Here is a 13,088-nt window from a genome sequence, read left to right on the forward strand (position 1 = left end):
ACTTCAAACCTGCATTGAAGTGGCTTGTCTTGCACTGAAGTATTCTATTCAAGTAATCTTTAAATTTTGCTATAACATCTGAAAATAATGCCATGACATATTTGCCATAGGGATTGTGTTCCTGATCAACCAGCAGACCTCAAATCATAATTATGACCAGTACTATATTGTTAGAACAAACTGTATACCTCTATACTCATAAAAAGTAAAATCAGAGTTTCAGATCTGGAAGAATATTTCAAGATGATCCACTTGAAACTCTCTGCTGATTTTATAGCGGAGGAAACTAAAGCACAGAACTGTGAGACAAGTTAGGTCTTTCCCGATAGCTACCCACATCACTTAGCAAAACTCACAAGCATGAAGCCTGGAGGCAAAACAATTGCACGGGAACTTGTACAGTATAGAGTGATGTAAAGTTTAAATGCCCATACATCAAGACAACTTATTGTTTGGGCTAGCCTACAGGTGTGGTAAAAATGATAAGGCGCGGTGGCTCACGCCTGTAATCCCAGCACTTTGGGAGGCCGAGATGGGCGGATCACGGGGTCAGGAGATCGAGACCATCCTGGCTAACACGGTGAAACCCCGTCTCTACTAAAAATACAAAAATTAGCCGGGCGCGGTGGCGGGTGCCTGTAGTCCCAGCCACACGGGAGGCTGAGGCAGGAGAATGGCGTGAACCCGGGAGGCGGAGCTTGCAGTGAGTGGAGATTGCGCCACCGCACACCAGCCTGGGCGACAGAGCGAGACTCCGTCTCAAAAAAAAAAAAAAAAAAAAAAAATGATAAGGAAATGATAAACTCAAAATTCAGGATAATGGCTACTTCTTAGAAAAGGATGAAGGTGGATGATATCAAGGAGGGAGGAGTACTTCAAAAGTATTGTTATATTCTATTGCACTGGGTAGCAGATGCTCAGGTGTTGATCTCATTTATGCCTGTAGTCTTTGTCCTGTGAATGTCTAAAATATATCCTAAAGTTTTAAAAGGTAAAATGGCTAGACACAGTAGCTCACACCTGTAATCCCAGCACTTTGGGAGGCTAAGGCGGGTGGGTCACTTGAGGTCAGGGATTCGAGATCAGCCTGTCCAACATGGTGAAACCCCATCTCTACTAAAAATACAGAAATTAGATGGGTGTGGTGGCACGCACCTGTAATCCCAGCTACTCTGGAGACTGAGGCAGGAGAATTGCTTGAACCTAGGAGGCAGAAGTTGCAGTGAGCCAAGATTGTACCACTGCACTCCAGCCTGGGCAACAGAGCAAGACTCCATCTCAAAATAAATAAATAAAATAAAAATAAAAGGTAAAATGAGGACCTTAGACACCACTTATTCTCACATGTACTCCAGAAAATTAAAGCTCACAATATTTTCCTTGACCTACCTTCTTGGGACTTTAGATTAAAAGTTAGTATTCTGACTGTGAAGGGCTAACTTCCTACTATTGCATACCACCTCCCATTCAGATGTTATAGACGGAACATACATTTTGATTATACAAGAAGCCCTATTATGCCACGAAAGACATAAATCATAAAGATGCAAACACTATGCTTAAATTTAATCTCCCTAAAAGTTATAGTGTAGTTTTTGGAATTAACAGCAATTACAAATAGAACTATCTGAACAAAATTCCAGAGAGAAATTACATTTCTAGGTAAGCTGAGATCTTTGGTCCTTTTCCCCCTGGGGATGTTGGATGAGTCTGGGCTGAAAAGGCAGAGTGAAAGCACCCATCGTTTCATGAAGCATAGGAGATAAAGTCCTGCTAGAGGGAGCAGTTGTCATTCTCAAGACATTTAAAACCAGAGGCAAACTGAATCTAACGCTACGTCCCAGCTCTCATACAGCTCAATACTCTCTGCCTAACAAAGAAAACGTGAACCCTCTCTGGTGGAAAATACCATCAACCTTAATCTCTAACGTTCTTTTATATACAATCCCCAGAAAATGTATCCAATATCTAGGAAATGTGGCCAATAAGAAAGAAAAGCAGATTGTGTAAGTAGACCCACAGATGATCCAGATGCACAGACAATGGCTTTAAAATAACTATAAAATATATTAAAATGGAAAAATTTAAAAATAGGATAAAAATAGAGAATTACAATTTATAAAAAAAAGAAATGAAACAAAACAGTTGTTGCTGGGGAAAGGTGGAAGGGTTGACTACAAAGAGGAACAAATTATGGGGGGAGATGTTCTATATCTTGTGTTGTTAAAAGTCACAGAATTGTACTCTGTTGGGTGGATTTTGTGTGTAAGTTATACTTCAGTAAACCTGACAAATAATGGAAAAAAAGAACAGAATGAACATCTAGAGCTGGAAAAGTGAAATTAGGAAATTCTTTTTTTTTTTTTTTGAGACGGAAATGGAGTCTTGCTCTGTTGCCCAGGCTGGAGTGCAGTGGCACGATCTCAGCTCACTGCAAGCTCTGCCTCCCAGGTTCACACCATTCTTCTGCTTCAGCCTCCCGAGTAGCTGGGACTACAGGCGCCTGCCACCATGGCTGGCTAATTTTTTTTTTGTATTTTTAGTAGAGATAGGGTTTCACCGTGTTAGCCAGGATGATGTCGATCTCCTGACCTTGTGATCCACCCACCTCAGCCTCCCAAAGTGCTGGGATTACAGGTGTGAGCCACTGCGCTCAGCCAGGAATTTCTTAAATAAACTTGTAGTAAAGTACACATATTAGTCAATAGGTAATCAAACCAAAGCACAGAGAGAAAAAGGAATAGAAAAGAGTGATCAAAATGCAAGATATGTGTGGGGCACTGTCAAAATATCCAACTTATGTATCACTAAAGTCTCAAACAGAGAGGAGAGAGAATTGGACAGAAGTAATATTTGATGGGTGAAAGTGTTCAAAACTGATAAATATATTAACTATAGATTCTAGATGTTTGGTGAACCCACAGTAGGATAGTAAAGAAAGTTGCACCTATACATCATAACCAAACATCTGAACTCTAAAGATAAAGGACTTTGGGAGGTCGAGGCAGGCAGATCACTTGAGGTCAGGAGTTTGAGACCAGCCTGGGCAACATGGTGAAACCCTATCTCTAAAAATACAGAAATTATCCAGGCATCGTCGTGGGCACCTGTAATCTCAGTTGCTTGGTCCAGCTTGGGTGACAGAGTGAGATTCCATCTCAAATAAAGGAAAAAGAAAAGAAGAAAATTTGAAAGCACCTGGATGATAAAGATAAATTGCCTTCAAAGAAGAAACAATAGGACTGCTAACTTCATAACAAAAATAATGGAAGCCAGGAGGCAGTGGAATGGCATCTTTAAAGGACAAAACAAACAAACAAACAAAAGAAAGCCCTACCAACATGGAATTCTATAAATTATGAAAACTCCCTAAAAACTAAAAGAGAAACACATATTCATACAAACAAAAATTGAGCAATATTTTGTTTTACCAGTAGACCAGCACTACAAGAAATTTTAAAGGAAGTTATTTGGTTTGCCAGAAAATGATCCCAGGTGAAAGAAGTGAAGAGGGCTTGAAAGGGTAAATTATTGGCAAATATAAAAGAATATTGATATTTAAAACAATAACAATGTCTTGTAAGGCTTATGCAAATGCAGAAGTAAAATAGATGACAATAATAAGACAAAGTGAGAGGATGAATGAAGTAAAACTGGTGTGGATATTTTATTGCTGAGAAGTTGTAGAAAATGATAATTAAAGGTAGATGGTAATAAATCAAGGTTCTGTATTATAATTTCAAAAGAATAATACAATATGGCAAAACTGAAATGCTAATAGATAAGATAAAATAGAGAAGGTAAAAGGGAATAACAAAATACTTGATTATTCAATGTATTTAATCAAATAGTTAAATATTTAAGGACACACTTAAATAAGTCAGAAAAAATGAATAAAACAAAACACAGAACAAATAGAAAAATAATAGCAAAATGATGGACTTACAACTATCTATATCAGTAGTTATAGATTGAAATGGCCATTTAAAATTTTAGAAATAGACTGAATTAAAAAAATTAGAATCAGCTCTATGTTGTTTACAAAAAGCACAAAAAGCACAAAAAGCCCACCTTAATTATAAGGAAACAGATTAAAAGTAAAAGGATGGAAAAAGATATGTAAGATATGTAAATGCTAATCAAAAGAAAGCTAATATGGCTATAATCAAATCAGATTATTATGACCTAACTTTGCTGCTGGATCTGCTGTTCCCACCCCTTTAAAGCTGTTGGATGTCAAACACACTACATAAGAACCAGAGGCCACAAGTAATTCAAATGTTTATTCCTGATTCAGGACTACACAAACTTACAAAGTGTGAGAAGTCCTTGGATGAGGTAGCCCACCACCTGAAAGAAGTCTCTGTAATGTTTGGGTAGAGTGCGGGAGAGATAAGGGGGAAGAGAAAGAGATAGAGATAGAGAGAGAGATAGAGAGATAGAGAGAAAGAGAGAGAGAGAGAGAGAGAGAGAGACCTGTGTGATGTAGCTAAAGCATTAATTTGAGGGAAATGTATAGCTTTAAATGCCTATGTAAAAAAAGAGAATTTGAAAAAATCAGTGATTTCAGTTTCCATCTCCAGAAGCTGGAAAAATAGTAAATTAAGTCCAATGTAAGTCAAAGGAAAAGTATAATAGAGCAGAAATCAATAAAATAGAAAGCAGATAACTCACAGAGAGAATCAACAAACCAAAAGTTAATCCTTAGAAAAGGCTAAAAAACAAAAAAGAGGTCAGATGCGGTGGCTCACGCCTGTAATTCTAGCATGGCAAAACCCTGTCTCTACAAAAAATACAAAAATTAGCCAGGTGTGGTGGTGCACTCCTGTAGTTGCAGCTACCCGGGAGGTTGAGGTGGGAGAATCGTTTGACCCTGAGCAGTGAAGATTGCAGTGAGCTGAGATTGCGCAACTGCACTCCAGCCTGGATGACAGAATGGGACCCTGTCTCAAAAAAAAAAAAAAAAAAAAAAAAAAAAGACTGACCAGGAAAAAAGGGAAAGGGAAGGAAGGAAGGAAGGAAGGAAGAAAGGAAGGAAAACATTTCCATCATTCTCATACCTGTACCAGGTCAATCCCTGCCCCAGAGATAACTACTATTCTGTCTGACTTTTCTCACCATGTAGGATGTACTCCTGGGCTCAAGTGTTCCTCCCACCTCGGACTCTCAAAGGGCTGGGATTACAGGCATGAGCCACCACACCTACCCAGTATCTGTGAGATGTATCTGTGTGCATCAGTAGCTTCATTTTGCAATATATGACATTTCATTTATGTTTTTTCCTATTGATCAACATTTGAGCTGTTTCCAGTTTGCGGCTACTTTAAAGAAAGCTGCTATATGAATGTTTTTTTGTTGTTGTTGTTGTTGTTGTTTTTCCCCAGAGATGGAATTTCACTCTTGTTGCCCAGGCTGGAGTGCAATGGCATGCGACTTCGGCTCACTGCAACCTCTGGCTTCCAGGTTCAAGTGGTTCTCCTGCCTCAGTCTCCCGAGTAGCTGGGATTACAGGCACCCGCCACCACACCCAGCTAATTTTTTGTATTTTTAGTAGAGACAGGGTTTCATCATGTTGGCCAGGCTGGTCTCAAACTCCTGGCCTCAGGTGATCCATCTGCCTCGGGCTCCCAAAGTGCTGGGATTACAGGCGTGTGCCACCATGCCTGGCCAACTATGAACATTCTTATACATGTCTTTTGGTGAGTTTTTTTCCATTGTATATACTTAGTATACTACAGAATTGCTAAGTTACAGAGTAGGTATGTCTACATCATTAAAGGATACTGCTAACAGTTTTTCAAAGGGGTTGTACCAATTTACACCCTCATCAGTGCTGTATGAGAGTTCCCATTGTTCTACATCTTTGCCGGCATTTGGCATTTGTCAGTTCTTTCTAATTTGGCCTCTCTAGGTGAGAATGAAGTGGTATCTCATTGTATTTTATTTTGCATTTCTATGATGACTAATGATGTTGAGCCCTTTTTCATAGACTTCTTAGCCATTTGTGTGAAAGATTGTTCAAGTTCTTTGCCCATTTTGAAAATCAGCTTATGAGTCATTTTAAAAATCTTTGACAATCTGTGACTTGATGAAAAAAATTCTGAGTTTTAATGAAGTCCAATCTAACAATTTTTTTCTTATATGGTTATGGTTGGATATTTCCTATGGTGTCTTCTTAGCTAATAAGTCAGCTGGGACTGCGTATTAGCTTCCTGGATAAGTTCAGAAGTCAGGTAGGTTGGTTAACTAGTATCAGTGTGCTACTTAATTTTTCACATGATCAAATAAGCTACAGATTTTGGGGAAGATTTTGGGGGAAGATACTAACATCCAGCTTTTAACTAAGTTTCTGCTGTGTGGGTCTGGTTGGTGGTGGTTTCTTACGTTGCTTAATCACATTCAGATCCATGGTTTGGAAAAAGGCTGCAGGCTGACTGCAGTTGTGTAGAACTAACTGGTTTGGGAAGGTTTCTGGGAATTCATGGTTTAATTAGGTTATATCCCCCCTACCTTTTTTTTTTAAAAAAATGCTGCCATGAAGTGATGTGCAAATTCACTTTAAATATTTTTATTTTTTATTTTTTTGAGACAGAGTCTCGCTCTATTGTCCAGGCTGTAGTGCAATGGTGCGATCTCAGCTCTCTGCAACCTCTGCCTCCTGGGTTCACGCGATTCTCCTGCCTCAGCCTCCTGAGTAACTGGTATTACAGGCACGCACCATCACATGAGCTAATTTTGTATTTTTAGTAGAGACGGGGTTTCATCATATTGGCCAGGCTGGGATTGAACTCCTGACGTCAAGTGATCTGGCCCCATCAGCCTCCCAAAGTGCTGGGATTACAGCCTTGAGCCACTGTGCCTGGCCCACTTTAAATATATTTTTTAAAAAGTCCAACAGACAGCTTAGCACAGGAGGTGATACAGGAGTATGTTAGCATGTCAGAGTTCCAAACCAAGTCCTATTGCTTTTTTTGTCTTATTTCTGGACAAACTTAGAAACATTTATCACCATTATCATTATACCCTAAATGAGGAAATATGATTTTCCAGTTCAACTAGTTCCAGTGCAACTGGTTCCTTTGTCTAAAATTTTTCCTTTCCTTTTCTTTTTCTTTTTCTTTTTCTTTTTTGAGACAGAGTCTCACTCTGTTGCCAGGCCAGGGTGCAGTGGCGCAGTGGTGCAATCTTGGCTCACTGCATCCTCCATCCGCCTCCTGGGTTCAAGTGATTCCCCTGCCTCAGCCTCCCAAGTAGCTGGGATTACAGGCGCCTGCCACCACACCTGGCTAATGTTTTGTATTTTTAGTAGAGACAGGGTGTCACCATATTAGCCAGGATGGTCTCGATCTCCCAATCTCGTGATCTGCTCACCTTGGCCTCCCAAAGTGCTGGGATTACAGGCGTGAGCCACTGTGCCCGGCCTAAAATTTTTCTTTAAATTTTTTTGGGGAAGAAAATTTAAAGTAGCTGGGAGGAAACTACTACCTTATAGGAGGAGAGAGCTGGGCCCAGAGACCAAGAACAAAGATGGTTTGACCACTGAGGGAGCTGTAGATTCTGCCTGATCCATGGGGCCAGCACAGATTGGTTTTGGAGGCAGCTTTGGAGAACTTTTAGACTCCTGACACCTTTTTGAGTTTTTGAATGTTTTTTAACCTCTAATTTTCTTTTTTTGTAGAGATAGGATCTTGCTATGTTGTCCAAGCTGGTTTCAAACTCCTGGCCTCAAGTGGTCCTCCTGCCTTGGCCTCCCCAAGTGCTAGAACTACAGGCATGAGCCAGCGCACTGGGCTACTGAATGTTTTTTAGAAAATAAATAACCTCACTACATTCCTGTGCTTTCTCTCCATTTTAAATTTCGTTTTTGAAACAACAGGCTCCCAGTAGTAACCTGATGCTTTATGCCACATATATTTTAATTTAAAATGAATCTTTGGGTCTACAGTGCTTTGCCAAGTGCAATCATTGAATTTATAAAAAGGACTTTGGTTCTTAACTTTATAAGCTTAGAACCTGAAGCAATGGTCCTTATAGAAATCCAGCTGTTCCAGTTTAGAGAGCCAAAATGCTCCACAGCCGCGGTTTTATTGATTAGCTTTCGTAAGACACAGTGAGTTCCATTGTTACTCAGGTTTGTATATCAGGCATATATCTTCCATATTTTGGAAAATGCTTTCCTTTTTGTTAATACCGTCAACAGTTATATAATTCTAGGCCTGTGTTTTGCACATATAGGTACACACAAAAATAAAAGGTGAATCTTCATTGCAGCACAGTCTGTTGTCCTTCTCTCTGTTCTTATTACCTGAGCCACTCATTCCTATTAGTCCAGGTTTCTGCACCATTCACTTCACCTACTGAACAGTGACTTCTCCAAGTTTCAGTTTCTCCATCTAGGAAATGGAACTAATGGTAATAGTAATAACTTCTCAGGGAGGTTTTCAGGATTAGATGTGGTTATGTGTATAAAACCCTTAGCAGAGTGCCCAATGATGAATGTTGTTGTTTTTTTTTTTTTTTTTTTTTTTTTTTTTTTTTTTGAGGCAGACTCTCACTCTGTTGCTCAGCCTGGAGGGCAGTGGTGCAATCATGGCTCACTGCAACCTCCACCTTCCAGGCTTAAGAGATTCTTGTGCCTCAGCCTCCTGAGTAGCTGGGACTACAGGCGCATGCCAACACGCTGAGCTAATTTTTTTTTTTTTAGATGAAGTCTTGCTCTGTCCCCTAGACTGGAGTGCAGTGGCGCCATCTCAGCTCACTGCCACTTCAGCCTCCCGGGTTCAAACGATTCTTCTGCCTTAGCCTCCCGAGTAGCTGGGATTACAGATGCAAGCCACCACACTTGGCTAATTTTTTTTTTTTTTTTTTTTTTGTATTTTTAGTAGAGACAGGGTTTTGCCATTTTGACCAGGCTGGGCTCGAACTACTGACCTCAGGTGATCCACTCGCCTAGACCTCCCAAAGTGCTGGGATTACAGGCATGGGCCACAGCACCGGGCCATAATTTTTTGTATTTTTAGTAGAGATGGGGTTTCGTCACATTGGCCAGGCTGGTCTTGAACTCCTGCCCTCAAGCGATCCACCCGCCTTGGCCTCCCAAAGTGCTGGGATTACAGATGTGAGCCACCGCGCCCAGCCAAATGGTGGCTGTTTTAATGACCAGTTATGCCAACCTTAATGTTCTATAAGTAGAAATTGGAAGGTAGGAATTGAGGACATAAGTTTCCAATAGTAAGATCCCACTAAGAGGGCAGACTGAAAGCTTCAGTCCCATACTTGTCCTCTAGCAGAGTGAGGTTGTTGCAACTTCTTAGGAAGAGTTAGGCAGAGGAGCTATTTTTGTTTCTTCAAGGATGGAATAAAATCATCCCCACTCCAATTATCCTTCTCTCTAGATCTCTGTTTTCTGCTGAGATCAAAACTGGGACTTTCATTTTTCTTATGAAAACTTTGAAGTCATCAGTTAAATCATCTCTCTTATTTTTCTGACTTCTCCCCTTTTACCTAGGAATGATAGTTATTCACCTCCCCAGGGCAGGACAGGCCAGGCTGTAGGTGTCCGATAGCCTGTAAGCTTCCCTGTTAGTTCCAATATGGTATTTTAAAATTCTGCCTGTAGTAAGTAGTCGCTGTAGTCTCAGCTCAGTGGACCCCAAGGCTTCCTTTCTTTTTGCTTTCAGTTTGTTTGAAAACAAGATCAAGCCCACCCCTTCAAAAGTTTTTCCTCCTCCTTTAGTCCCCCATCCGCAACCCATTTTATAGACACTGAAACGGCCTTCTGCAGACTCCATGCGTCATCTGTGTCATCAACACTACTACCCAATGCTTTTCATGAAGTTAAGTAATTTTCTTTTCCTTCTAGCTTAGCTCTTAACTTCCATTACTCAAAGAAGCAGCTATCTTTCCCTGTTTGTCCCAATCCAGTCTCATTGACCTTCTTGTTTAAAGTCACCTTCCACATTCACAGCTTTTAGGGATGGTTCAGGCTAAAATCATATCTGTTCCCTTCCCCCTTAGGCTTTCAGAAATCACTAACTGCTTGAGCTTGACCTTCGAATGAGTCTCCATTCAAGGTCTTCCAGGTTTACGTTATTCTTGCTGCATCTCAGTTTTCCTTTTCGTGAACGTTCCATCCACATAATTATTATAAAGTTCTAGCCTTTGAAAGTCAACTTGAAATTCTCAGACATGTTTGGAGGAATCTCAGTGAGAAGCCTATTTCTTCAAAGTCACCCTTCCCTGAGAACCAGCATCCTTCTCTGATACCAGAGCCCAAGCAGGGTCTCCCTAATTGCTTTATTTCTGTGTTTGGTTTTGTGGTAACTGGGAACCATAGACAGAGAAAGCCTGAACCTCCCTGAAGAGGTCTCTTAGGGAGGCCTCCAGAACCAAATATGCTCTCAAGGAATTCGGTTGCGAGAGAGATGCTATCAGCAATTAGGGCTTTACATTTCAGCATAAACATTGCTGAGAGTTACTTGAATTTTTTTTCTGTTCTGCACGTAATGATAAGATTCTTATAAGGATGTTCTCTTCTTGTAGTTTTTGGCCTGATTATCACAAACAGATTATAATCATCTGTTTTTTCCATGTCCATCTGCCCTAATGGACTGTAGACCACATGTCGGAAGGGATGGTGTGCATTTTGTTCACTGCTGTGCCCAGTTTCTCACAGTGCCTAGCCCAAGTATTTCGTGACTGTTTAGTAAAACTGTATTTCTGATTCTATGTAAGTGAACAGAGATGTGATGAGAGAATAAAGGGGAAAAGCACCCCCTCAAAAAGCTTATTACTTCGCAAGGTGTCCCATGTTGAGATAAAAGCAGAGTAAATCTCATGCCTAAATATGTCCTGTTTCCTAGAAGACGCCTGTCTAGTACCAGGGTGCCTTGTGAAAGGTTCAGATAAACAATTTAATGTAAATCATAAAATGCAAACCCACTTCTTCCTGGGATGGTAATGTTGCAGCACCCTAAAAGAGAGATTGTTTGAATTATTTTGGATGATATTCCGCTTAAAACACCTAGAGTCATAATTCACACAAAAAAGTCAAGATTTAAATATAAAACAGGGGCCCAGGAGCAAGCCATGTCGAGACTGTATATCAGATTTCTCTTGCTCTGATTTGAAAATCTTCCACTGTTTAAATCTGTTGACTTCTAAATCATAACTATAATGCTGGGACAAGAGATGGGATCCCTAGTTTTTATTTAGTACTTGACTGAAATGTAACATGACTTCAAGGCTATTTTATATTACACAAATGCCAGTTGTTGTTCATCTCCAGTGAAACGAATAAACCTTAGATGACAGGGACTTCAAGGCAGACAAAAGGATGTAGGACAGAGCCAAGGAATTTAAACAATTTTAAGAATTCAGGGAAAATGATAAAATCTCTTGATCTAGAGATATTTAAGAAGAAGGCAGGGATCTTCTCTCTAAAATTGGGGGAGCAAAGGGTACTTCTTCATGAACAACGGTGACCATCTAGTCTTTTTTTTACTCCAATAAGAATAGCAAGACCATGCTTCAGGAAAGCTGTCCAGTGTAAACAGGCCCTGCCTTGGAGTTCATTGAGTAGAAGTCTCTTTCTACAGAGGAGACCCAGGTGAAACCCTCTTGCTCTGGTGTTCCAGAAACTCAGCGGTGAAGGCGATCTGTGACTCTTCCCCAGATTCCTCGAATTCGTGAGCATTCAGGCCTAAGATTTAACATGCACTTAACCTTGTTAACAAAGGTGCCTTCGTCTTGAGGAGACATTAAAACTTAGCCATGTAAATATATCTTGTCTCCTCCAGTGTTAAAACAACAACAACAACAACAACAAACAAAACTACTACAAGCTGGGTGGAATCACGGTAAACAAGCGTTTTCCATTGACTCGAGCAGAGCAGATAGAATCTTTACCGATAGTGCTTCTTCTTAGTTTCACCAGGGACATTAGATTCATGGTGGTTCATTTCAAAACCGTGCTTCCACTTTCAGGGACTCTTTTGTCACCTGTAGCCTGAAGCGTTCTCCTTAGCTGAAGACGCAAGCTTGTCCTACAGAATGTTTGGTAATAAGGGTGTGAAGGGAGGGAAACATTTGCACGTGGCATTCCCTGAAACAGGGTTGTAATAAATAGCTACTCGAGAGGAGAAAACTTAGGTTTTCCTTGAGATTCCCAGGGCAGAGACAGCAGTGATGAGGTGTCACATTATAGATAGCCAGGCTTTCCCACTTGGCCCTAGCTTTGGTAGCTTTTTTTTTTTTTCATCGGAGGTGGAATAAGGATATTCAGGGCCAGAGTCAGGGAAATGCAGCCACAAAGGACAAAGATGGGGGTAGGGATGGGAGGAGGCTGAACAGCTGTGGGCAGTGTCTCTGAAGGGGAAGAGGCCTCCCAACCTGTTCAGGGCCTCCTGGAGCTGAGGACAGGAAACGGAACAGTTGGTTTCAATGAAGAGCCCCTGGAGGAGAGAGATCCCAGACTGGCCGACGGATCCACTCTTGCCCTGCCTCCCTCTGGGATTCAGGAGGGTGAGCTGAGGATCCCGTCTGCGTGAGCACTGCTGCTGGTACCCTGCACACCTCCACCTTCACCGTTCTCACATAGAATCATGGAGATGTGCCAGCTGAGGATGTGAGAGTTTCAGCCACTTACCCACGGGCACACCGCGAGTAGGTGGACTCCAGAATCTTCTACAGATTGTACTGTTCCTTCTGTGAATAGTGTTTATCTTTGTTCCTCCCTTTCCCCTACGTTTTGGATAGAGACCATCACCCATATTGAGGAGGATTTGGGTATTTGATTTACCAACACATGCATTTTGTGACCCCACAGAAACTTCTGGTGGGTGCCTGGAGTTACATAGAGAGCAGCTGCCATTTTCTTTGCCCCAAGGAGCTAGCTCGGTGACCTCCTTCAGTCATGGAAAGTCCCTTCCCCAGATAGACTCTGGCATTCCACTGGCTTCTCCTGCTGCTAAAATAAAACCGGGCAAATCCATCAGTAAACCGTGGAGCATAAAGAGGTCGGGCTGCTTCTCTAGCATTTGTCAGGGGTGTGAAGAGGTCGTTTTTTATGTGCACAGCTTTGCGCCTCT

This window comes from Macaca thibetana, chromosome 2 (genome assembly GCF_024542745.1).
Source record: "Macaca thibetana thibetana isolate TM-01 chromosome 2, ASM2454274v1, whole genome shotgun sequence".
Classification (NCBI taxonomy): Eukaryota; Metazoa; Chordata; class Mammalia; order Primates; family Cercopithecidae; genus Macaca; species Macaca thibetana.